General features: G+C 55.4%; 1 long non-coding RNA gene across 3 annotated transcripts; it reads right to left on the minus strand.

Annotated features, from left to right (window-relative positions):
* Positions 1-14652: 14652 nt before the first annotated feature.
* On the minus strand, positions 14653-17978 carry LOC309854022. 3 transcript variants are annotated; one of them, XR_014306065.1, is made up of 3 exons: positions 17769-17978; positions 15931-17199; positions 14653-15086 (listed from the first exon to the last, which is right to left on the minus strand). It is a non-coding gene; the product is annotated as an uncharacterized lncRNA (long non-coding RNA). The 3 variants fall into 3 exon arrangements; XR_014306066.1 differs by having other exon boundaries at positions 15931-17202; XR_014306067.1 differs by having other exon boundaries at positions 14654-15086; positions 15931-16149; positions 16654-17978.
* Between the last annotated feature and the right edge of the window lie 8282 nt (positions 17979-26260).

The raw sequence follows: 26260 nt of genomic DNA on the forward strand, positions 1-26260 counted from the left end.
AGAGTCAGAGGCTCGACCGCCGAGAGAACTGGAGATGGGCCCGGCTCCTACTGGAGAGTCTCTTAGGGGATGTCCCGGAATGGAGGAGTGAGGCGGGTGAATGGGAGGGGCTTGCTGCTGCGATCTGTCCTTCCATCCGTCCTTCTGTCTCTGATGCTTTATGTCTCCGCCGCCACCGCCCCGTTTGAGACAGGCTTCTGGAGACAAGACAGGAGGCTGGGACAATGTCTGTGCATCTGGGTGGGGGGGGGGGGAGTGTGACCTGTTTGCCCCCAAACACAAACCCCCCCAAATCAGCAGGCCGGGGGAGGGGCAGGCGGTAAGCTGGAACCCCTTTGGGTGGCGGGGGATTTGGGGAGCAGGCTGCTCTGTGAGGTGCCACATTCTCATCTCTCGAGGGTGTGGGCAGCTTTAGGACAAGGACCATGTCCTGCCCTTCACCCCCCTTTCCCTGGTGCTCGTCCAGGACGGAGCACACTGTACGGGCTCTGCAAATGATTCCTGGGCGGAGGAACAGAAGAACGAACCAATGAGACTAACTTACCGTGTGACCCCGGTGTGACTCCTCTCTGTGTCTCCCTTTCCTCCTCTGTAGGATGAGTCAGGGTAGCCCCCCAAGGCTCCTCAAGTCCACTGTCCCGAGCTGACCCCTCCCAGCCCAGCTCAGTTTTGGTCTTGGGCCACGGGAGGCCCTCAAGTGGTCTGTGGCCATAGCCCTGCCGGTTAGGGGAAGCGGGGCCATTCCTGCACGTGACCTTGGGAGGGGCTGCCCATGGAGGGCCACCTGCATCAGCCCTGTGCTCTAGAGAAAGGCCTTCTCCGGGGTCGGGGGCCCCATTCAAAAACCCTCAATCTGCTCCCTGGGAATGGCTGACATCAAGCAAAATCCCGAGGTGGCCCGACCCTGGCCCTTTGAACTTCCTGTGGTTGTGTCTTGCTTCAGTGTTTCTGCAGGGCTGCTCCCCTCATCTGGAACCTGCCCCCCCATTCCTCCTCCCATAGTGTCCAGTTCCCAGTCAGGCCTCTGCCCAGGTGTTGGCTGCTCAGCGCCCTTGCCGACCCCCGCCTGCCAGAGTCGAGTCCTGCCCTGGCTCCCAGGCCAAGCACCTGCTTTTCTTCCCAGGCTGTTAACATCCAGGAGCCCACCCCGAGTCGCTCCACCAGAACCAAGAAGATGTTCCTGGTGCTTTTAGCACCCAGGAAGTTACTAGATTTCCGGAGCTCTGTGCCAGAAACGGGGGTAGAGGCCAGTATATATTTTCTCGTACTTCACACCATTACCTATTCACTTTCTTTGGGGGGCGAGGTTGGCTCTGCCTTGTTTTCTACTGGACGCCTGGGTGGCTCAGTCGGTTAAGTGTCTGCCTTCCTCGCAGGGTCCTGGGATCGAGTCCCGTGTTCAGCTTTCTTCTGGGCAGGGGGTTTGCTTCTCCCTCTGCCTGCTGCTCCCCCTGCTTGCGCTCTCGCGCTGTCTTTCTTCTCTCCCTGACAAATAAATAAAATGTGTGTGTGGGGAGGGGGATGCTGCGGGGCTTTGCCCCCTCCCCCGACCCCTCCCCCCATGCTGAGTATCAACGTTTATAAGTTACTGAGGGCTTTCTTTGTGCCAGGCACCACCGTGCTAAGCCTCCTGCATGGCGATCCTACGGCGGAGGCACCCCTAGTTCCTATACTTCACAGATGTGGCAGCTGAGGCTCAGAGAGGTGAGGGCACCGGCCCCCAGTCACACAGCACTGGGGAGGGGAGAAGCCAGGATCTGATCGAAGTTGCTCCAGCCTGAGGCCCACATTCTGAATCACCACCCAGCCATCCTGAGGTGGGGTCCTATCCCGGCCCCGGCTCTCTCCCCTGCCCTCCGCGCAAGGACGAGGTCGAGAATTCCGAGGGGCCCCAGACTCCCCACCTGGACAGTGGCCTGGCTCAGGGGAGATCTGCCTCCCGGGCTCTGGGTTATATTCCACTGTTCCTCGCTGCCTCCCAAATTAGTTCCACTTTCGGCCCAGGGCCTGTGGTTTCCACTTGTTTTCTGTAACTGGAGCTTCCCCAGTGCTTGGCACCGAGATCCAGGACTTGGTGTCGGCTCAGGTTCCTGATTTCCTTGGATGCTGAAATGATGTGAAATGATTTCGCTGGCAGAGAAAAATCCAGCCTGGGGTCAGTGGGCAGGTCCTTGCCCCTCCCCAGACTCAGATAGAAAAAAGTGGGCCGTGCCTGCTTTTCTTGTTTCATCCGGGCAACAAATGATGCCCTGAGAGCTCAGAGAGGTTGGGCAATGTGTCCAATGTCACACAGCAAATGATTCACCACACAGAATGTGCACCCAGGACCCGAGCTCTTCCTCTCACAGGTCAGACAGAACCTGACCCCGGGAACCCAGAGTGTTGAAAATCCAGGCCTTGCCTGCAAACAGCTCAAAAGTCAAGCAGAGAAAGACCAGATTGAGTACAAACAGCGATCAAAGCCGTGCCCGCCAACATGAGACAATATGTATTTTTAGACGGAGGGTGAGTCAGTCCTTGATGATTCACAGGCTTGGCTGGGCTTGCAGGGCAGCCCCAGGCCACCAAGGGCAGGGCAGGAGATCGGCCACACCAGGGGACAGGCAGGCCAAGAAGGAGGTGAGGGCCACGCTGGGTGGGGGCCCTTCCCTCTCCCCTATTGTTCTGACAAGGGCTGGACACTTACTGACTTGGGAAGATGTGTTTTTGAATCTGTGCTGGAAAAGAGCTCCCATGAACAGAACTAGAAAACGATGTGTTAGCAGGTTCCTCTTGCTTTATAACTGTCTCTGCTGGGCTGGGCACCAGGCTAAGGTGCTGGAGAGATGGCAGAGAATGGCACTTGACCACACCTGTACCTTTTGAAACAGGCATCAGCATGCTCTCTCCAGAAAGGGCCACATAGTAAATATTTCAAGCTCTTTGAGCCATATGGTCTTTATACAAATGACTCAACTCTCCCGTTGCAACAGAGAAAGCAGTCCCAGGCCTCATTTAAATGAATGGGTGGGACTGTGTTCCAATAAAGCTTTATTTATAAAAAACAGGAAGCGGGCCAGGTGTGTCCTGGGGGCTGCAGCTTGCTGAGCCCTGTTCTCGAAAATGCCTTCGCTTCTCACATGCGCACACCTTCGGCCGACTCCTCTCATTTGCCCTCTGCTGTGTGACTAGCAGACATTCTCCTCAACCGTGACCTTTCTGCAACTGTCTCCTCCTACGTGGCCTGCTAATTCTGCAGGTAAGAACTGCTCTAATGCTCTACTTGCAAGGAAGGAGTGTCCTTGTTTGGCCTCAGAGCCCCCTGCACATGGGGATTTACAGACTATATTGGACAGGCAGTGAAGCAGCAGCCCTACTTACCATCACTCTGTCCGGCCTAGTGCCTAGGACATGGTAGGGGTTGGGCAAGCATTTGCAGAACGGTTACCTCCAAGGCCATGCCCAGCCCTGTATTCTAGGCTCCAGTAAGAAACTGGCAAAATTAAAAGGGGGGTTGTGATAGACTCAGGCCCCCTCCGATCATCTTCTCTGTCCTCTGGAGGGTCTTGCTGCCCCTAGTGTGTCTTCCCCATCCTATGTTCACACCACGGGAGTCCAGCAGGAGTGCTGAGGCCCGGTGGGAAGCATCCTGAGCTGGAACCCCAGCGCTATGCATTGTGGGCACAAGGCACTGAGCCTCGGCTCCCTTATCTGTGAAATGGACAGGGGCGGGGGGAAGGCCAGCACCTCTCCCCAAGCTTACTCAGAGGTGCGCCTGAATCAGGGCATCATTTGGCCTCTAAGATACAAGGTGAGCTGTCATCCCAGGTATGCCTCTTGGCCCCTCAGAGAGGTGCAGTTAACCCCACTTGCATAGACCAGGGACTTGGGGCACTGAGGAGCCGGGCTGAGGTCCTAGCCAGCCAGTGGAGCTCAGGGTTCGGATCCAGCCTCTTTGAGCCTCCCTTAACCCCCGGCCACCCTCTGGGAGTCAGTGATCTGTGACTGGCTCCACATGTGGCTCCTTTGCTGGTACGCGCATCTCCACCAACCAGCAGCTGCCCCCCACCCTCATTGGCACCTGTTTGGTGGCCGAGCCAGGGAACAAGGCTCCCTCGACACCTTGTAGGTGTTTCCAGATGGAGACAGCAGCACGGCTGAGCAGTCAAGTGGAACCCACCCCTTAAAGGTTCCGGATGCCTGGGCTCTGGGGGGAGGGGCCGCAGACTCGGCATCCGCAGAGCTGGGGTCGAATCCTGCGTCTGAGGACAGCTAGCCCTGTGACCTTGGAAAGGGAGTGAATTCCTCCAAGCCTGTTCTCTCATCTGCATAATAGGAACGGTCAGTCATACACAGTTGGTTCTTGTTACTCACGGTATTTATAGTCCGTCCGCTTCCTGCAAACGCTGGGTTAGCAAACCCTGAGCTGTTGCTCTTAGGGGTTATACCGGGTTAGGTTCCTCTGAGCCTCCGGTTACATTTTTGTCGACGGATCAATACGTAACCCGGTTCTCGTGTGTGTTTCTGTTTAAAGACAACGTCTTCACCTTAGTTAATAGACATTGTTGATTGGTGAAACTTGCGCCAATGGTACTGTCACTTACATCCGAATGAAACTTACCTAACAAGGATTTTCTCCGCGAGGCTTATCTCCACCTGCTTGTACCCAGGGACACTAGGCAGCACGTCAGCCCTGCATTTAGGGACCATTTAGAATACTGAAATCACCGACAACAAGCACACATGCAAAAATGCAAAACCCATGGCGCTGAACAGACCTCAGAAAGGACATTTGTTTACAGTGTAAGAGCCAAAACAAGACGGCAGTGTGTGGCTTTGTTCAACCTTGGCTGAGTGTGTGCACATGGGGACGGGGGCAGTCAGATTTCTTGCCATTCTATACATGCCCATGAAGGACCACAAAGCATGACCAGTATTGATTCTGGGGCTGTGAATAAATTCTGACGAGTAGGCAGTTTTACAAATACAGAATCTGCCACTAAGTAATGAGAACTGGTTGTCCATAAATCTGGAGATAGATTCCTCATGTAGATACACATGTATGTGTATGTCTGTGTATATGCCCCATCCCTCTTAAAAAGGGGACTTCCTAGCCCTGTTGCCTTCTGTTGCTGGTCAGAAGCAGCCTGTGGCAAGCTGCCCTGTTCTTTCTGCATCTCTAAACCCATAATGGTATCCAGCCCTTTCTCTCTGCCAACCTAAACTAACCCCTTCCTCTGCCTTAGCTCCTTTAATCCTCAAATGGTCCTATTGGAGTTGGGTACTATGATTTATCACCATGACAATCCTATCACAGATAGGTGCAGAGAGGTGAAGCCAATTCCCTGTGGTCACCCATCGCCAGCCAGCAGGCGCAGACCTGGGCAACTGGACACTGGGCACGCAATGCCCCCTGCAAAAGGCCTGGCCTAACATGGTGGGAATCATAGCCACCATGTTCTGACCAGGAGTTGGACTGAAGCCCATCTATTTGTCCAGTGCACCGTACTGTGGGAGAATAATACATCATTACCCTCAAGAATAAAATTTCAATATCCTAAGCCCAACGGCCATGTTAAGCACCCCAGAATAATGTGAAAAGCATGGCACTCAAAGGACCACAGAAAAGACTTTTGCTCACACTGTGAGAGCCATAGCAAGAAGGCAGAGTGCTGCCTTGTTCAACCTCGGCTGGGAACCCAGGAGTCCAATGACCCAAATGTATAATCCATGCATATCCAAGAATGACTGAAAGTAGTGTCCTGATTTGGGGATTACAAATACATTTCAGCATGTAGGTAAGTTTGCAAATAGCAGATCGGTGAGTACTGAGGCTCAGTGCAGACACAGGTATTTTTATTTCCGGAATATATTACGGTTCATTATAGTCCCAATTCTTTGTGATGTTCAAAAGCTCCATTTTGTTTCTTCTTGTCTTTGATGGCTTTCTCACTTGTGGGTACAAGATAGCCTAAGTTCGTCTGGAGTCAAACATTCCTCCAAAGAGCCCCAGTGCTCAGTTAAGAAGAGATGGTAGGTAGAAGCCAAGACCTGAGTAGTAGGTGTGCTCATGGTCACTGGTGTGTCTGTTTTCTTTCAGCTTTGACAATGTGTCTCTAAGCAATGGAGGGATTATTGATGACTGTTTCTAAGTGGAGTAGAAATCTCAGTGTGTTCAGTTTCCAGACTGGCTAATGGCACGATCAATCCCTTCGTCGCTGCTTGGAGAGGCCACCCTCCTGCAAACTAAATTCTTTTGAGGTCCCGAGTCTCTTTCCAGACTCTGTTTGAGTCCATGGATCTGTTGAGTCACATTCTTAGAGTTGCTGCCTACGCTCTGTTACATGGTCTCTAAATTCTTCTCTGGACTATAGAATCGGGACGCTGGACCCATATTGTGAGGGTCTAGTTAAATCATGCACCCAAGCCATTCAGATGATGTATTCAGCTGACACCTCTGTCCAGACATGATCTTCCAGGCTAAAGAAAGAAAGGTGATGAAGGCACGTTCCCCAAGGCCATCAAGGGTGACTGCTATCGGGTTGGAGCTGAGGTGTGATAACTGGATAGAATGTTCTGGGCAAAAAAGAGGAAAGAGCAGTTGGGAAAAGCATAGGTTGAAGCAAGGAGGCATCAGAGTATGGGAGTTCAGGGCCAAGTCCCTAGAGCTGAGATAGGGGTGAGGGTGAGGGAGGTGTCCCCAGTGCCAGGTGCTGGGAAGCCAGTGAGGGCTTGCTAAGCAGAGTGGCCTGGTGGGTCTGGTTTGGTAAGATGGATCCATGCATGGCAAGCAATGGCTAAGAGGGACAGCAAAGGCCTATCTGACAGGTGTCCCCATTTCCCCAAAGTCCCTCTGGGCTCTTGGGTTCAGAGTCAAGGGCAGCTCTGATGGGTCTGGAGGTCTCTACCTCCTCTCCTGCCCCTGGGATGGGTTAGGCAGCTTGATTAAATGATTTGCCCTGATTAAATGGCCTGATTTAATGATGTCCCCACTGTGGGGACTTTGCCTTCAAGCTCACACCTCCTCCTCACTCCTTGGCAGGGACCTTGACATGTGTCCTGGGAATGGGTTCATGGGATCATCCCTGTGAGGTGAGAGGTGTGACCCCAAGCCCTACAGGCACCGGGGGAGGTCACAGGAGGAACCATCCAACCCCCGCCTCCCCCCTTGCCACCCCGGCTACTCCTTCCAACCTACCCAGAGCTGCACTGGGCAGGGACAGGATCTAAACGTGGGGAACTGGCCCAGGACCCATGGAGAGAATGAGTGCAGAGAGAAGACTGGCCTCCGACCCCTGAGATGGTGGGGACAGGAGAGGTGTGGGCTCCCAGGCCCCAATCCCATGGCTGTTTTGAGAGACCCGAGGGGGTAGAGAGGGCTGCTGGGGCTCTTGCCCAGATGCAGGGGCCCCTAGAGCTCAAGGCGGTGGCTCAGCGGAGAAGGTCCCCGCCCCTCCCTCTCCAGCAGCCTGTGGCCAGTGTCCCTTCCCCGCTCCCAGCCTGGGAGCAGGGGGCCCCTCTTATCTGCAGAACTGGGATCCCACGGACCCAGCTGCACTCTGGGCTGTGTCCTGCCTGCTCTGTGACCTCAGCCCGGGGAGGCCTATCACCCCTCTGTGTCTCTCTCGACCTCTATACAATGAGGGGGTTACCTGGCATGCCTGGGAGGGAGCCCACCTTCTGTACGTAAGGCATCTACACTGTGGCCTCCTGTCCCTTCATCTTGGCGGAGACAAAGGACCCTGGGCTGCTTGAAGGGTTGGAATGGAGACGGGGCGCCTGCTTCAACCAAGGGACACCTACCCTTCCTGTCTCCCCAGCACCTCCCCCATCCCAGGGGAAGCACATGTCACCCCCCCCCCCCCAGCCTTCTTCCTTTGAACCAATAGGCTGGAGTGCCCCTGGGCACAGTGCTTCCCCTTGGGCCCCAGTCTGCTGTCTCTAGGGACAGAGTTGGGCCCAGTGGCCTTGAAAGTCCGCTGTAATTCACATACTATACAGTTCAGCCACTTAAAGTAAAATTCGCTGGTTCTTAGTAAGCTCACAGATACATGCAGCCGGCCCTATAATCACTATTAGAACATTTTCAATGTCTCAGGAAAACAAGCACACAACTCCGTACCGGTTAGCTCCGCCCCTCCTTCCCGCCCCCCACCCTCCCTGCACAGCCGGAGACAACCAACTCCTCTGCTCCCTGATTCCTCGATCTTCCTATGCACACTTCCATGGGACAGAATCACGGAGTATGTGGCCTTTTCTGGCTGGCTTCTTCGATTCGGTGTAAGGTTCTCAGGATCCACCCAGGCTGGGGCATGTCTCAGGACGTGACGCTTTCTCTCGTGGCTGGACAGTATTCCACGCACGGATGTACTGTCTTGTCCATCTGTTCAGCTGTTGATGGACATCTGACTTGTTTCCGCTTTTTGGCTCCTATGAGTAAAGCTATAGGGGACGTGCCCGTCCGAGTTTTTGCGTGGATGTGAGTTTTCTCGGGCCGGGACCGGGATGGCAAGATCACAGGGGCAACCCTCGGTTTTACCGTTGGAGGAAATGCCAGATTGGAGGAGCTGCTGTCCGGGCTATTTCACACGAGGGGCCAGTTTTCCACGGGGGAGAGAAAAGCAAAAAGCAGCCCGTGTCCCCCGCCTCCCCGGTCCAGCGCTCCAACTTCAGGGGTCGGTCAGACCTATCTGTGCCTTGTTACACTTCCAGTCCCGCCTCTGGGCCCTGCTGTGCACCAGCTCCTATGTCCAGAGGCGATCGATGCAAAGAGAGAGGGATTCCGGAAAGTTCCATGTCTACCCCCTTCATTCTCGCCGTAGTCTACCAGGAAGGCCCTCTTTTTTGTATTATGGCCCTTTTTTGGAGAAAAAAAAGTTCGGCTCAGGGAAGTGACAGAATTTGCTGGGTATTGGACAAGCATGTAGTGGCCGTGCTGGCATTGGAACTCAGAAGGTCTGACTCTGGGGTCTGGGCTCATTCTGTACTGCTCTGCCCTGTTCATGCCCCATATCGCTGAGCGAGTGGGGGCTTGGTGCCCTGCTGCCCTATGGCACGTCGTGGATGAAGGGTAGAGGTCTTGTCTGCTCCAGGAGCCTGGGAATGGAGGGTCCACATGGAGAACTCCTGCCCCAGGGGGAGGAAGGGCCGAGGAGGGCTCCTGCTGCTGCTGGTCCCATTCCCCGCCCTGCACCGCTCCCCTCCGATGACACCCAGGCCCTAAGCGTCTGGCTGAATGACTATGGCAGCATCGGAAGGAGCTGGTTCCCCAAAGAGCAGTGCTCCCTCCCCACCCTTCCCTCTGCTGCCCTGCCAGCTTCCCCCCTGCGGGTCTGTCCTCCTCTAGAGGGTCTGGGAGGAGGGGTGGCAGCCAGGCCCCTCCCTGTGGCCACGCCACCAGGAAGGTCCCCTTATCCCGCTTTAAAGGCAGCACGTGGGGGTCACGCACACAGAGGGGGTTGGCCTGGGGTGAGGGGGGGCGGGGGGGGGTTCTTCGGATGCCTCTGGGACTCCTTTATTTTTCACAAGCTTTCTTGGGGTCTACTTGACACCCCATAAAAGTCACACGTGTTTGTAAAGTCACGGAGTTATGCAGCCATCATCACAGTCTAGTTGTATGACATTTTCACCGCTACCTCCCCCAAAACGGGCTGCCCATTTGCGGCCATGCCCATAGCTCAGCATCTTTCCATGGGCTCGCTGAACTTTTTTTGCACCTGTTCTGGAGAACTGTCTCCTCCAGTACTTTGCTCATTTTTCCACCGGGTTATTTGTCATCTTATTACTGAGTTGTGAGAATGCTTTTTATATTCTGGATCCAAGTCAAAGGAAGGCATCTGGGATCGCTGGGTTCCAGCACAGGCCCCCCGCTGGCGAGACCCCACAGGGTCTCTGCCTGGACCGCTGAGTCAGCTCTTTCTGGAGCCTGAGGTCTTGGCTGGGGTGACTGGGGAGGGCCTGGAGGGAACCTCGGGTGTCTCTGAGCCCCATCTGGCCTGGGATTATGGTCCGAATGGAGGGGCCTGGGTCTGTTCTCCTGACACCTGCTGGGGAGGGTGGAGGTACTCTAGCCTTTGACCCTGGCCCTTCTCCCTTCCACTGAGGGGCCTCCCGAACCCTGGGCTTATCTACCTCACAAGCCTCCAAGCCTGCCTTATTAGACCCCTGACTTAGACCCTGGCTCTCCCTAGAGGGTGTCAAAGTAGACTTTGGGGTTCAGGGCCACCTCCAGAATGCCAGGCGGGGGTCCATCAGCTCCTAGAGCTTCCAGGCCTCCGTTCTCCTCCTACTCCCTGGCCCCAACCATTAAAGTTGCTGCCTTAAAGATAGCAGTGTGGGGCGCCTGGGTGGCTCAGTGGGTTAAGCCGCTGCCTTCGGCTCAGGTCATGATCTCAGGGTCCTGGGATCAAGTCCCTCATCGGGCTCTCTGCTCAGCAGGGAGCCTGCTTCCTCCTCTCTCTCTCTGCCTGCCTCTCTGCCTACTTGTAATCTCTCTCTGTCAAATAAATAAATTTAAAAAAATCTTAAAAAAAAAAAACTTTAAAAAAAAAAGATAGCAGTGTGAGCCCAGAGCCAGCGAGACTCAGGGATGGAGGGCTGTGTGGGTCCCCCAAGGGCTGACGAGGATTTCTTGCCCAGCCTGCAGGGCGTGGGGGGTGCAGGGAGATGGGGACCTGCACCCCCTCCTTGCCAGACTGGATTCCCAGTGGGGTTGCACGGCCCCCACTGTGTAATTTGACTTCACGACTCCTCCATTCCTAAAAGGAGCAGAATCTGGTGCGAAGGGGACCAGGACAGGGAGCGTGGCATCCTAGCCTGGCGTCCTTGGGGAGCCACAGGCAACCTCAGGCTCCTGCCATTCCTGTCCCAGACTCCATGGGTATCAGGGCACCCTTCCAGACCCATGAAGTTTAGGTTAAATACGTATTAATCAGTAGTAGTCACCACCTTTCCGACCCCTTCCTGGCAAGGTGAGGGGCATGAAGACCTTAACAAAGAGCAGTGCACGCCGAAGGGGTCCCTCCATCCCCCGCCCCACCAGGAGCCAGGCCTCCTGGGTTCGAGTCCAGCTTCGGACAGTTACCAAGTGACTCTGACCTCAGTTCCTTACCTGACCTTGCTTTCTTGTAAAGACACAAAGAATTAATGTACTTAAAGCATGCTTGGTGTCATGTAGGGTCCACGAATGCTCAGCAAGTGAGTGATCACCCCACCAGGCCCAGCAAAGCCCTGCTCCCTGAGCCTTCCTCCTGGCTTCCTTTGTGCACTGGCTGCTGCCTTCCCCCGCATGGATATGAGGGGAGCAGCCCCAACAAGGGGGCTTGCTTCTTGATCTGTGTCCTGGGATGGGGGAGAATTTCCTCCCACAATGGACTGGAAGAGTCCTAAGTAGGGTTGCCACAGAAAATATAAGACACCCAGTTATTCAGCTGAACAAGGAGTAAATTTTTTTAGTATAAGTATATCCCAAACATGGCATGGGATATACCTACACTAAAAGCATGTTCTGAAATTCTAATTTAACTGGGCTTTTGGTATTTTCATTTGTTAAATGTGGTCCTGATTGCACAGTCCTCCCTCCAACCCCCGAGTGTTGTGTCAGCTCCAAATCTGTTAACATTTGGGATTTTTCCAGGGGGGGCAGGGCATGAATGGTGCTGTCCGTGCCCCTCAGTGGTGACGTGCAAACACTCCCCACTTGGTCTAGGAATGGGGAGGGCACTGCTAGTCATCGTTGTGCCTTATAGAAGGCCCAAGACCAGCTGCCAGCCATCCTGGAGCTTTAGGGAGGTAAAATCCCCTCTGGGAGGTTTAGTCCTGCTTGCTGTGCTGGCCCAGACTTGGGGAAGGACGGGCTCAGAGTCCTACACAGACTTACTCACAGACAGCAGCTCAAACCCAGGGCCCCTGGCTTCTAATCCAGGCATAATTCTTTCTACTCAACACCTTAACACCAGCTGGACTGGGGTTTCAAGGTCTCTTCCCAAGGAACACATGGGGGGACTCAGGGTTGTAACCCCACATCTCATGCCGGCTGCATGGAAGGTCAAAGGAATGTTCCAGAACACTCCACCCCTTCTTCTTCTTCTTCTTCTTCTTTTTTTTTTGGAAAGCCTGGGAACAAGGACTCTGGGGTCCGTGCGTTAAGCAGGGAGTGACTGAGCCTCTTTCTCAGAAGTTGGAAAGAATGGAGCATGGGTTCTTCTGGTGAGTGTAAGATGCTTTGAGGGCACATGGGTGAGCTGTGTTTTATCTTTATAGTTATTTTCCTGTAAAACTGTGAGGGTGAGTATAAATAGCCCCTTGGACTAGGAGTTCACCAGGGAGTGCTAGAACACTTCCATCTCAAATGAAATACACACGTGTGTGTGTGTGTGTGTGTGTATTTTAAGGGACCCTATCATGAAAGGTATTAGGTAAGTGATGGTGGGTAGAATACATCGGAATATAGTAGCGCCAAAAGAGCTGGGGAGCCAGAGATGAAGTTTGGCAAATGTGGTCTTGTTGGAAGCAGCTGAAAGCAAAAACCCATAGTCTCCTCTACCTCGGGCTTCCCACGGCAGCCGCAGCCAAACTCTGCTGATGGGGTTGGAAAGAGTGACTCCCAGCTGGCCTGCCTTGGAGGTCAGCGTGACCGTGTGCTGGGCCCCGTGCCCGCCACTCAGCCACACCCACCCAGCTTGGCTAGCAGCTCCCGTGGTCCTCATGTGGGTCTGGGGCCTGGGGTGCCCCTCCGTGGGCACACCCCCTCCTCCTCCGAGCAGATTCCCTCTATTGACCTCTGGGGAAGCCCTTAGGGTCTCCATCAGCTCCCCTCGGGGGATGCTGTGTGGGCCTCAGCCTGGCCCAGGTGTGGAGCTTCTCTCGTCTCCTTGGCAGGACTCCAGGGCTGAGGGCATGGGAGCCGTCACCCAGTTTACACAGGGTTTGAACTGCTGGGCTCTGGGGTCCCAGCTCTGCCACCTCCTCACCGAGTCTCTCTGAGGCCTCCTGGGGAACGAACCACAAAATGGAGGGGCACCTGGGTGGCTCAGTCGGTTAGGCATCTGCCTTCGGCTCAGGTCATGATCTCAGGTCCTGGGATCGAGCCCCGCATCGGGCTCTCTGCTCAGTGGGGAGCCTGCCTCTCCTTCTCCTTCTGCCCATCCGCCCAGCTCACATTCTATTTCTCTCACAAAAATAAAAAAAAATATATTAAAAAGAAACCACAAAATGGAAAACGGACCTCGAGCAAGGCTTGGCATCCAGTAAGTTCCAGAGAAGTGTGTATTTCGGGGTTTGCTGTTGTTCAGCCTCTGGACACTCAACCCGTGGGTCTTCCTCCCTTCTTCCTTCACAAGCCCTGTGGGAGTCTGTCCAGACATCAGGTGTTTGCCTTTGGGTGTACAGAGAGCCCCGGTGCTACCCTTGGGGGACAGGAGGTGACAAAGTGGTGTTTCCACCAACCCTCCACTCCACCTTGGCTCTGGCCTGTGCCGAGCTCGGGTGACAGACTGTGGCATCCAGAAGACAGAGAAATGGGACGGAGACCCTTTGGATCAAGGACTGTCTTAAAGGAGGGTCAGCTCTGGCTGGGCAGAGGGGTCAGCCCTCTTAGCGCTTCACTCTGAGGGTCACTCTAGGGGATGGGTCCCCAGGTAAAGGCTGGGAGGAAGGAGGGGGCTCTCTGGGGCCCAGCCCATGGATTTGGTGTTGGCTGAGAGGTGGCTCTTTGGGATGCACGAAGCCCTGGTGTGCCATCCCCCATACGCCATACAATGTGCTGTCCTTCCATCATAGGCATCACACACATAACCTTGTCAGGAACGTGGCCAAGGGGTGCAGAGGTATGGCCTGCTGAATGGGATCTACTTTTAGAGGAGCTGACACTGGATACATGGGGGCTAGCTTACCAGGAAAGGGCGCTGGAGAGGGGTCAGGGAATTTCAGGAGGGAAATGTCCACAAAGGCAGAGAAGGTGTTTTAGGGGGAGAGTACAGCCTGTGCAAAGGTCCTGGGGTATGAAAGAGCCGTGATGTCCGCCCAGCTGTATGGCTTGAAGCCACTGATACTGTTGCTGCTTTATAGGTGGGGTAAGTCTGAGGCCAACTGAGAGATGGGTGAGCTGCCCTTCTGGGGTGCTGGACACCATGTATCTACCTCCCTGCTCCTAGCTCAAGTCATTCACAAAATCTCTGGTTTCTGCAGACAGTGCCTCATGCCTTTCTTTCTGTCTGAGGGATGCTGCCGTCTGAGGTCTCAAGAAGAAAAGACTCACCCTCCTAGTGCCTCCTGAGTTTGGGGCTTGTCCAGAAAGGCAGGCAGCTCCTCCCAGGGCCTGGGGGCAGAGGCTACATCCCTTAGCGGCTGGGCCTGCGAGCAGAGCGGTCCCTGTGCCAGGCCCTGCTGATTCACAGCTTGTGCATGTGGATGAAAACACTGCAGCGGGTCCTCTGCACCACCCCCCAACCAGGCAGGGCCACCGGAAGCTTCTCCCCCGCCTCCGGTGGGACCCGAAGTGGAGGCTTCTTGGCTTCCAGCTGATTTCTCCTGACCCTGCTTCTTCTTCCCCATAACAGCCCAGGGGACAGACAGCTGCTCACTGAGCCATGATTCTGATGTGAGCCCTTTGGGCCTCCCTGAGCCCAGGTTCTTCGTCCGAAAGATCAGGAAGATGCCACCTGCTGCCCGAGAGAGTTAGCAGAGCCCGTGCAGCTGGACGTGAGCCCCAGGCGGCTGGCGGGGGAGTCTCTGCTTCCTGCTCCATATTCAGCCTCTGCCGAGGGAATGGCCCAGAAAGTGGGGTCACAGCATAGAGCCAGGCCTGGCACCGGGCACAGTGTGCCCACAAACCGTGGACAGCACGGGAATGGCCTTGTGGGATGCAAGTGTACCAGAGGCATATCCTTCAGACATGGTACTTTCTTGCTTCTGAGATGTATTTCTTTCCCCTCAGATGAGAATAATTTCCAAAATCTGGACGCCTTCCAAAGAGCATGCCTGTTTAAGAGGCATGGACATAACGCGTTTATTGGCGCCCGCTGACGGCCGGTCGCTTGGGGGGCCCTGGGGATGTAGCAGGAAGGAGACAGCTGAAGCCCCGGGCTTTGTGGAGCTCTGGTCCAAGTCTGCCAGGGGAGACCAGAGAAAGGGACACATTAACAAGATAATGTCAGGGAGCCGTGGGTTCCAGAAGAAAACGAAGTAATGCAAAGGGTTGGAGAATCACCGGGAAGGCGTCTTGGGGAGGCCTGCCCTGGAGAGTTTGGGAAGGAAGGTGACTCTGGAACTGAGGCCTGAAGGGGAGAATTGAGGTAGGGTTCAGAGGGGTTAATCCTACTTGGAGAGGGACAGGAATGGGAGCAGCAGGGGAAGTGGAAAGGGCGAGGGAGGAAATGTCTGAGAAGGAGCTGGTCTTGGGACAAAGTGGAAACTGGCTTCCTGGGCTGAGGGAGCTGCTTGGGCCAAGACCCTGAGATATGGAAGAGTCTGTGATATTGGCCTGACTGGGTGGCTTGAAGCCAGTGAAGGTGTCACTTTATAAGGGAGTATGGTTGGGGTCTCCTGGGAGATGTGTGTCCCCCATCCACATACAGCCCCAACTCAAGTCATGGAAAGATCTGCTACGAAAGCCTTCCAGGTGAAGGGAATGGCACGTGCAAAGGTCCTGAGGCGGGAGGGAGTTTGGCACATTCAGGAGCTGAAATGTTCATGAGGCTGCTGTGGAGTGAGATGAGGGGGGGGGCGGAATTCAGAGAGGCTGCGGGGGCAGGGGGGGGGCTGCCTCATGTTCGACTTGCCTCAGGGATGAGTTGGGATTTGAACTCCTGTGCATATGTTTGTTGTCTCTCTGGATGCTTTGATTGGATCAGCAGCGGCTTAGGATAGAGGAAAGCAGTTAATTGAGCCCTGTGTGTGCTGCATGACTTGAAAAGAGGCTCTCCGGGGCCCCAGGGAACTGAGTCCCCTCACCCTGGGGAGTTCTGGGATGCTTTTCTGAGGGGTGGGGGTGGGGTGCTGGGAACCCCTGGCTGTGTCCTGGCGCTGGTGTTCACAGTCCTGATTCCCTGAGGGGAGCAGCCTTGCGAGGTGACCAGAGGTGGGTCCACGAGGCTTCCACTTCATCTGAGGCTGGGGCAGAGCAGGTTATGGGCAAGTTTCATGCGGCTCGTACAGCACCTAGATTTCTCTCTGTAATTTTGGAATTGCAATGTTTAGAAATGAAGGTTAAAAAATAATCTAGGCTTCTGACTTGCTGGCACAACAGAAAACTCTGGCAGCCCTGGACCCCCTTTCCCCCACACCAAGCCCCAGCAGGAGCTGAGTGACGGTTGCCCGGGGCTGGGGGCACCTGCCCTCCTGCACTCCTGGGTCTCTGACCAGATCCCTAAGGGCATAGGAGTCTACGCTTCCAGCGGGGGGGGCAATGAGAGGCTGTGTTGTGGAGGGGGCCGTTGAGGCTGGGGTAGGGCTTGGAGGGGACAAGATGTGCTGGGAGCCCAGGGTGTCATGGTCACCCCACCGGCGGGTGCTGGCAAGCCTTGGCTGCCGGCGGTGGGTGTGGGCTGGAAGGACAGCACCTGCCAGCCTCCGGCCCAGACCGGTCTTTCTGGATTTCTCATGCTGACGGGTCCGTGGGTTTGTCTCTTTCTCCCAGTCGTCTCCATCCCTGTCCCATCACCCCCTCCAGCTGACCTTTCATCCCGCAAGGAACCTCTTCACTGTCTGGATCGGACTCCCCATTAACTGCCCCATAAAGCTGGCCAGGAGGTTGTCATCAGCAATAATTGAAGGCTTTTCATGCCACCCGGGGCTCCCTTGGCCCTGGGGCCTTCCTTCAGGACGCGTGGGTGACCGTCCCCATGGCCTCTCCTTACGTTTGCCCGCTGCCTACGTGCACCCGGCTTCCTTAGTCATGAACGACTGACGGAGGTGCTCCGTGACTCAGCGCCCCGTGCCGACAGTGCCCGTGAACCCGGAGGGCCTCAGGGCTTTTCAGCAGGAGACTGTAGGGCCTATGATGGAATTTCCAAGCGGGCATCAGCCCCTGCACCCCTGCAGAGGGGGGACAGAGGGAGGGGGGAAGCGCGCCTTCCCTAGCATAGGTGGGTCTCACCCTGAGCGCCGACAGTCTTGTCCCCACCGGCCTCAGGGCTGGAGAAGTCCCTTCTAGATGCTTCTAGCTGTGCATCTCTTCCTTGCACACCGCCCTCTTGTTCTTGTGTGCTGTGGCCTTCTTTTCTTCTTTGTGAGGAAGAAATGCATCAGGAGGGAAGGAGAGTCCTGGATGGCTCGGGGGCGTTAGGGGCACTGGCCGAGTCTCCAAATACCTGGGTGGTCCCGCCTAGCCCCATTGTACAGAGGGGCAAGTAGAGGCTTGAGAGCCTGGTGATGAGGGACGGGCACTGTTTCTGAGCTTGGCAGCCAGGAGTACCCCCCCTTGGCTTTGAAGGCCCGCTGCCACCCACCCTCCGGCTCCTCTGTGACATGTGACATGGAGAAGCCAGTCACTGTGGTGGGCCAGGCTGGGGACCCCCTGTCTGTGCCCCTCCACCCCAGCTTGCCAAATCTGACCCTTCCTAGTAGGAGCTGCGTTCTTTGGCCTGGTCTGGGAACTGGCCGGTGGGGCCCGGCCTCACTTTTCCAGCTCCGGCTGAGCGTGGGCAGGTCCTCGGATGGGAACAGAGAGACGTTTTCTCTCCCTCCCAGCACCTGCTTCAGCGGCGAACATGCCATAAAACTTAAAATCGTCATCATAACGTCGACGGAGGGCCTTGAACTTACCTGCACATCTGGATCCTTGAGCTTACCTGCGCGTGTCCCTGTGACCTTGGGCAAGTTTCTCAAGCTCTCTGGGACTTGGTTTCTCATTGGGCAGATGGGTTGGTGACGGCGCCCCACACTGAAGTCCTCAGGGCCGTGCCCGGTTAGTGCATGGCTGGGGCCACCTCGCTTGACCTTCACCAGGACACTACCATGCGTGCCATCGCTGGACCCGTGAAGTTCAGAGCAAGAAGTGACCTCCCCCCAAGGTCAAGGCATCACTTAAAAGTCTCCTGAAGTCATAATGCCGTCGAAGAGATGAGGTGGGGTGGACAGTCACCGCCGCACCCATCCCCCAGGCACACTGAGGGACCACGCCCCCCTTCCCTGCAGTGACCTGCCCCTCTCCAGCCTTCCCCAAGCCCCAAGACCCTGGGACCCCCTGGGGAAACTGTGCTGTGGATCCAACCTCTTCTTGGGAGTCTCCCCCGCAACACACCCCATTAGGAGCCATCTCCACCCCCCATCCCAGTTTCCAGAAAGTTCTGTCTCTCCAGGAGTTCCAAACCGCCCGGGACCCCTTCTGGCCCTGCCCTGCCCTCCAGATGGCCTGACAAACGTGTGACCTGGCGTGGCCGAATTCCACAACGGTGGTTAAGCGTTATTTATTTCCTTTGGTGAGCATGTATACACACAGCCGGCTGGCCGAGCTCCCGGGCTGCGGCCGGACCGTGAGTCAGTGCCCCTTGTTCTCGCCTGCGCCCGGCCGTGGGGGCAGACGTAGACCCCGCCCATGCATATCAGCATTTTTCCTTTACCATCTTTACTATGGAAAGCTTCAAAAATGCCAGGAAGTCAGGAAGACCAGACAGTGATTCCGCTTCCCTGCCCTGCAGCGTCCTCACTGGCAAGGCTGAGCCGTCTCTCCCCACCTTCTGGGTTCCCTGTCTTGGTCTCTCCCGCACTGGGCTAGAGTATTTGAAAGCAAATTGCAGTCATCACACCATGTGTGTCATTTTTTAAAAATGTAATTTGGAAATAATTATAGAGTCACAGGGAATTGCAAAGAGAATGCAGCGTGGTCCCATGGACCGCCCTTCACCCAGCTTCTGCCCATGGTCCCACCTCCCGTGATTACGCCCCGATATCAGAACTGCGAACTGCGAGTCGACATTGGTAAGAGGTGTGTGTGTGTGTGTGTGTGTGTGGCTGGCATTTTGTCCCGTGTGTAGATTCAGGGCACCCCCACCGTGGTCAGGAACAGAGCTACTCTCTCCCTGTAAAGATCTCCTATGGTGTCCCACCTGCCGCCCTGTCCCCCTGTCGCCCTGTCCCCGAGCCGCTGGCAGTGGTGTCTGGACTCCTTGCTCTAATTTTGTCCTAGCAGAATGTTTTATAAATCCTATAGCCTGTCTCCAGGAGGCTGGCTTTTCTGCACACAGCGTCATGCCCATGAGAGCCAACGGGGTCGTCTGTTGTTGGGAGGCGGGGGGGCGGGAGCGTCGGCGGCTTCTAGGTCTTGGCTGTCCACGACGGACTTTGGTGTGGACACAAGTTTTCATATCTCTGGGGTCAGTGCCCACTCAGGATAAATGTCTGCATTTATGTTCGGTGCTTAAGACAAGGACCAACTCTTTTCTGGAGTGGCCGTACGGGCTTATGGTTTGAAAGGGAAGCATCTAGCAGGAGTTCAGCCGGGCCGGCGGGCGGGGGCAGATTCTGAGCCGCCTGCCCTCGCCTCACGACTGCTGAGCCCCTCCGAGGCCCAGGCTCTGCCCCAGGTTCCTTTCCCACAGGGGATGTTCGGTTCCCCTTTTGGAAGGGACATTTAAACCTCAGACACCATTTGTTGGAGGCCACAGTCAGCAGGTGGGAGCCTCCGGGTTCAAGCCCAGCCCCCTCCCGCTCCAAAGCCCGTGGCCTTGACACCCTTCCTTGTCGGGCAGAGGAGGCAGAAATCGGTGCTGAATGTCGGAGGCGAGCAGGGAGCGGACCAGAGGAGTCGGGGAGGAGGGGCCGGGGTGGGAGCACGGCCTCCGGGGAGAGGAGGGGTGGCAGGGTCTGCCCAAGGACTTTAGCGGTCAACCCCTCCCTCTCTCCATCCCCGATGGATGGAGCCGGTGTTCTGTTGTTAGCTCGGTCACCTTGGCCCTGGGGCCTGACTGTGGGATTTCACGTGATGGGCATGGCCGTTCTTATCACCACTCGAGAGACACACGATCTGAGGCTTCCCAGTTCCCACGTGGTCCGGGGGATGCTTGGGGGGGGGACCCTAGAAGTCTCTGCCTGGCCTGATGTCTTCCAGGCCTGCCCATCTCTCCAGCCAGCCCCTTCTTACCCGACTGTGAGCTGTGTGAGCCCGGGTGGGTGACTTGGGCTCTCTGAGCCTTCTTGTCCCCTCTGTGCTGGGGCATGAGTCTTCCCCAACGTGGGCAGGCCTGGCCAACCACCCAGATTCCCGACCTGAAAACCACTTCGTGGCCAGAAAGCGGATGAGGGGACCGGTAGCCGAGGCCCCGGCCCTGGGGTCCCAGCCCTAGCCCCAGGCCCAGTACCAGGTATGACCCTGGGCAAGTCCCTTCGGCTCAGGCCCCTTTCCCCACGTAGGAAAGGTGGTTCTCAGGATGGGATTCACAGAGTTGACTCCTCTGACAGCTCTTTTTGCATGTGATACCTTACATAAATATGGAGCTTAACCGTTCTTTGGAGCTACATGTTGGAAGCTCTGTATTTTTCTTTTTTGCTCCCGCATCTCTTCTGTGACTCTGATTTTGTTTTTTAATACCAAGGTGGGGGGTTGTATTTCTGGTCTGCTCCCAGGGCCTGTGTGGCTGCAGGCATGGGGACCAGAAGGCCCTCCTCTGTGTGCTTGGCCAGGTTCAGCGGTGTTTTCTGAGGCTTAGCACCGGGGATGGAAAGAGAGGCCTGGTGTGTTCTTCACCCTCGAGGGACCCACAGCCCACGGGGGGGAGTCGGGAGTGAGTGGACCATCACCAGATAGGGTGGTCTGTGCATCCGGGGAGGGATGCCGTGGTCACTGGGGGAGCTGGTCCCAGCCTGGTTAGAGAGAGGAGGGCCCCTCGGGGGTCTTCTGTGAGATAGGAAAGCCCCAGAAGAGCCCAAAAAAGGACCGAGCGGGAGTTGGGCAGTTGGGGGGTGGAGAAAGTTGGGGGGTGGCAGTTGGGGGGTGGTCTAGGCAGAAGCAGCAGCGCACACCAAGCCTGGGAGGGTGTGGGCACAGTGTCCACGTGTCCCCGAGGTGTGAGTTGCCCAAATCACTCTTCACAGTGGGCGGCCAGCCGGGTGCTGCGGCTTCCCTTAAGATTGGGCTGTTGCCATCACACCTGCTGTGCAGCTCGGACCTGCAAAGTCTCCTTCTCTGTCCTTAAAGATTTACAGTGTCATCCGTTTGTCTGTCGGTCCGTCCCTCCATCTGTCCCTCATTCATCAGCCATTCATCCATCCATTCATCTGTTCATCCGTCTGTATGTCACTCACCCATTCTTGACTTCATGCATGTGTCTACTCCTCTGTCCGTCCATCCAACCCTCACTAATCCATTCCCCGTCCATTCATCCATCCGCTCGACCAACCAGCCATACTTCAGCCCAGCCGGGCAGTCAGCCCTCCGCAAGGTATTTACTGAGTGCTGACGCTGCTCTCGGCCCTGCTGGGCGCAGCCTTCCCTGGGGAGGCACAGGGATGAGCAGACGTGGGCTGAGCTTTGCTCTACTCCACTGGGGCCCTGCCTAAGACGGGCACAGACTTGCCGCTGGAGTGCCTCCCTCTCCGGGCTGCCCGATCTTGTTAGCAGGGAGGCGGCCCTTGCCTCTCCGCTTGGGAAACCAGCCCTGACAATCTGTTCTTGGGAGCGTTGCCTCCCTAGACAGAGGGAGAGGAGATCGCAGACCGCACATGGCTGTGTGCTCCCCAGGACCAGGGCTTCCCCTCCGCCTCTGCCAAGTACGCCACCCTTTACTGCCTTTCTAGGGATATGAACCCGGGGCAAACTTGAACCCTAAACACACTACAGATGATGTGTTCAGCTCTGTGTTCCCACCCCAGGCCTTTGGGTTTCCAGACAAAACTCCAAATGTTCATGGTGCCCATTGAGCATTTTATAGTCCATCCTATCTGGTCCCAGAGCCTGACAGTGACCTTGTGACTTAGGTAACTTAAAACAAGTCCCCACTGGTGGTACTTGGGAAAACTTGAAGCCCTAACCTCACCGTGGACCCTGTAGTAAGAGGGCAGGGTGTGTCTAACACAGAGTTCTCAGCAGAGTGTGCGAAAGAGAGGGCCGAGGGACGCTCCCATAATGCCAAGAGGTGGCCTGATGGGGTGGGAGGGTGAGATGTAGGAGACATTTAGAAGGGGTACCGGGGACCCAGGGCCAGTGGAAGATGAAGGAGGGGGTGTCCTCTCTGGTAGCTAGGGAAGCTAGCTGAGTGTCCTGGAAGCCCCTCCCTCAAACACCGTGAGGAGAAGTCACAAGATCTCTAGGGTTACAAGGGTACATGATGTAGGGGGCAGGAAAGAGTTTAGATCTGGAGGGTGAAGATGAGCGGGGTGCAGGTCAAGGGAGAATGGGGGCATCTGTGGCAGATGGCACAGCACGTACTAAGGCCCTGTGGCAGCCAAAACAGAACGGAGAAGGGACCAAAGATGGCCCACGCGGCTGGACAGGAAGCAAGGTGTAAAATGAAGTTGGAGGGTGCAGGAGCCAGGCCATGGGGACACTGAGGAGCCACCGAAGGGCTTTTGGTGGGGACATCATCCAAGATGTCCGCACCGGATAGCCAGCTGCAGGTGACGTTCTTAGATTGTCAGTCCAGGAGCTGGAGCAGGTGCTCAGGTGAGAAGTGGTGAACTCCTAGGACTTTCATAACCAGAAACAATATCAAACCCCATACGTGTTCGTCTCCTTAGGCTGCCATGACAAATTGACCAAAGCAGCAGGGCTTCAAACAATGGAAATTGATTCTTGCAGAACTCTGCAGGCTCAGAGTCTGACATCAAGGTGCTGGCAGGACCTGTGCTCCCCTCTGAAGACTCGAGGAAGAAGCCCTTCTTGTCTCTTCTAGCTTCTGGGGTTTGCAACAATCCTTAAAAACCCGATTTCCAAATAAGGTGCCCAGAGTCAGGACGGCAGCATCGCTTTCTGGGGAACATAATTCAAGCCACAACACCATAGGATCCTGATTTTGTTTAGAAAACTCATGCATAGTCATAGTGTGTCTCTCCATCTGGATGCTTGTTACAGGGGAGGTGGTGCTCTGAAAATTCGGAAAGCTCTACGTTTCTGAACCGTGTTCTTTTTCTGCACATGTGTTCTACTCCCATGAACGTATTATCACGTATGCACGTGGTGAAAACAGACTGGCAGCTGCTGTCCCATGACGTTAACAGAGGCTCCCGCTGGGTGGTGGGTTTATGGATCCATTTCATTTTCTCCCCATATGTTCCAACTTTCCTGCCATAGGCGTGCATTACTTTGATCAAATAATAAATCGGTGCCTATCATAAAAGAAGAGCTGGGATATTCTGTCCGCTCACTCACCAAGCCTTCCTGGTCCCCAGAGCTATTGCAGCAGGAGGTGGGTGTCTGGATGGGAATTTGATCTGCCTTAAGATTGTGCTCCAAATAAATATTTGTAGCCCCATTACCCAGCCCCTTCAAATGTCCTGCTAATGATCTAGGGCCATGATGATCCAAACATACTTTCTGTGGAGCGTGGGGCTTGGTGATTACCTCACCTGTGTCCTCTTTTGGAGGACGGAGAATGAGGGTAATAATAGAACTGACCTCATGGGTGGCTGGAGGCTTCACCCGGATAATGCACGTGAAACCCTTTGCACGGGGTCCTGGCCCAGGGACGAGCTGCCACGAATGCCCTCCTGATTAGAAAGTGCCCAAGGTATGGGTCAGGCAGCTCGGTGTCCTTGTTTAACATAAAGTTCAGCTCATCAAGGAAAGTCCAGTCAATGACGCCTTGCCCCATTGCATGGTGTGCCTGGGTGGGGGACGCACAGGGTGGTGAAGGCTTCCCTTTCCGGGCATGTTTTCCCATTTGGCTCATTTTTAACACAACTTGGCACTCGCCCCCTCTGTCTTGCTGTCCTGTGTGTGTCTCTGTCTTGTCTCCTGTGTGCTGTCTCATCGTGTGCGTTTAAGGCCACGTGCTAGCATGACAGTTAAGCCATCACGGGAAAATTTAGAGGAAGCAGGTGGGGTGAGCTGCGGAGCTGCGGAACTGCTGAGATGGTGAGATGGTGGCGGGACTAGGGGAGCCAGTCAGCGCGGGGAGGCGGTCTTTCGCCCTCCAGGCCCCACCCCTGGCCTGGCTCCGCCCCCAGACCCCGCCCCCAGGAGGCGGTACTTCTCCAGCTCTCCGCTCCCCCGCCCTGGGTTTTGGCTCCCCAGGGTTTTGGGGTTGGGACTTTGGAACTTGGTCTTTTGGCAGTATCTGTCCGAATTACAAATGCAGAAACCCTCTGTCCCAGCTGGGCTGCAGCCCAGCAGCAGTCCTAGAGATAAACGGAGACTTGTGGGACCTTATTTTTGTGCAAGGTTATCCTTCGCAACATTGTTTCTAAAAGCGAAGGAGTGAAAACAGCCTAAACCCCCATGAGCAGGAGCTGATTAAAGAAACTGGCACCGTCCGTGGTGTTGCAGCCCTCAGCAACAGGGAGGAACAGTCTCCGAGCTTTATTAGCTGAGTAAAGCAAGGTTCAAACAGCGTATAGTATATACCTCTTTGCATCATTAGCTTATCTGCAGTTACCACTGAATGGCTAAGTGTTACCTATGGAGGTGGGGGTCGAGCAGAGGAGCTGGGGAGGAGAGGGAATGCAGATTCGTTCATTGCCCTTTTTCTTTATTTTTTTTCCTTTTGGACCCAGGGGAACTTAGTTAGCACTTTTCAGAATTTCAAAGTCAGTAAAAATGAAACATCTTTAAAGCAAAGCATGTTTTAGAGCAGCAGCTTCCGTGTGTCACATTGAGTCTCACTTCAGCCTCTTATGGCTGTGTGACCTCGGGGAAGTGACTCAACGTCTCTGTTTCATTTCCTCCATCGATGAGAACAGGGGTAATAATAGCTCTAACCTTGGGCTGTTGGGAGGATTCTGTGGGATCACCTGTGCCCAGAGCCTGAAATGAAGCAGGCAAGCAACAAGAGTGTCATTGGGCTTCCGGAAAGCCCACTAGTTTGGATGAGGAGCCAGGTGGCGGCATGTGAACCCCAGAGCCGATGTGAGCCCTTGCTCTTCTGTCAGTCTCGTGCCTGTCTTCTCTCTGCTGTGGGGGCCCTGGCATGATGGAAGCCGCTCATTAAATGCAGTGGAGTCTTGCCCCAGCCCCCCACCCTCCCCACTCCCCACTGCCTCCCCACCCCTGCCCCAGCCTGTGGCTTAGGCGGGCAGCAAGGGGAGCTCTCCTAGGCTTGAGTCCTGAGTGCACATCAGTTGGGAGCTGGGGCTGGGTGGGTAGAGGGTTGCCTTGAAATGCATGAGCCTTACTTAGATCCCGGGCATTACGTATGAGGCCACCAAATGGTGAGCCCCCTTGGAGCCCACTCAGGCCTCCTGCACTGCCTGAAACTTTGGCTCTACTCCCTGGAGACCCTAAGCGTGAGGAGCCCGGGCGCAGTCCACAGCATCGCGTCCCACATCCCACGACTGCCTCTAGACCTCATGCTGCACGGATGATACCAGCAAAGAGGGGGCACCACTTCCCCAAAACAAACCGCATGCCAAATGCTAGCACTCAGTTCAGAGGCTGTCTCACTTCCTGCCCAGGGAGAGCTTTTTCTAGAAGGTTCCACGCACCATGACTTTAGGGGCTGGTTTTGCTGAAGAAAACAGCCCGTGGGCTTCACTTTGTTCCCCCCCGTGAAATGGAGATGAGATCCTTCCTGCCTCCTCCTGGTGAGGACAAGATGAGGCTGGCGGTGGCTTTGGAGGGAACAGGGGGCAGGGGATTTCTTTTGCGCGTCTGCCTTAACTCCATGGAGACATTCCTGAAATACGAGCAAACGTGACTTCTGTCACACGATTGCTCTTTCAATAAGGTGGACGTGGGTGGGTGTGTAAGACAGCTCCAGACTCAGGTGTGTTGGATTTCAAATTTTCTATAAATTCATTTAATTTCTGTTTAAGCCTAAATCCTGTCAGGCTGATGGAGAAGCTTAGCTTTGCTTTTTCAGGGTTATCCTGCTTTGCAGAGTCAACGCTGTGGTCTACTGGCCCAGAGAAATACAGGAGATAGGGATGGGGATTGTAATCAGGGGCCCCTCGAGGTTCTGGAAGGTGGGGCTGCTTGGGTCAGGACCCTGTGTTCAGGGGCCTCCGTTTTCCCCTCTTGAAGTTTCTCTGACACTCAAGAATCAGAATGGTGTTCCCTTCCTCCATTCTTCCCTTACTCAATGTAATCTTTACCCTGTTGGCTTCCAGCACATTCTTGGCACAAGTACGGGGCCCTGGCCTCATTTCCCCGAAGCCCCTGAGGGCTAGGACAGGGCTTGGCAAACCTTCTGTA

The sequence above is a fragment of the Mustela nivalis genome (assembly GCF_964662115.1).
Source record: "Mustela nivalis genome assembly, chromosome: 19".
NCBI lineage: Eukaryota > Metazoa > Chordata > Mammalia > Carnivora > Mustelidae > Mustela > Mustela nivalis.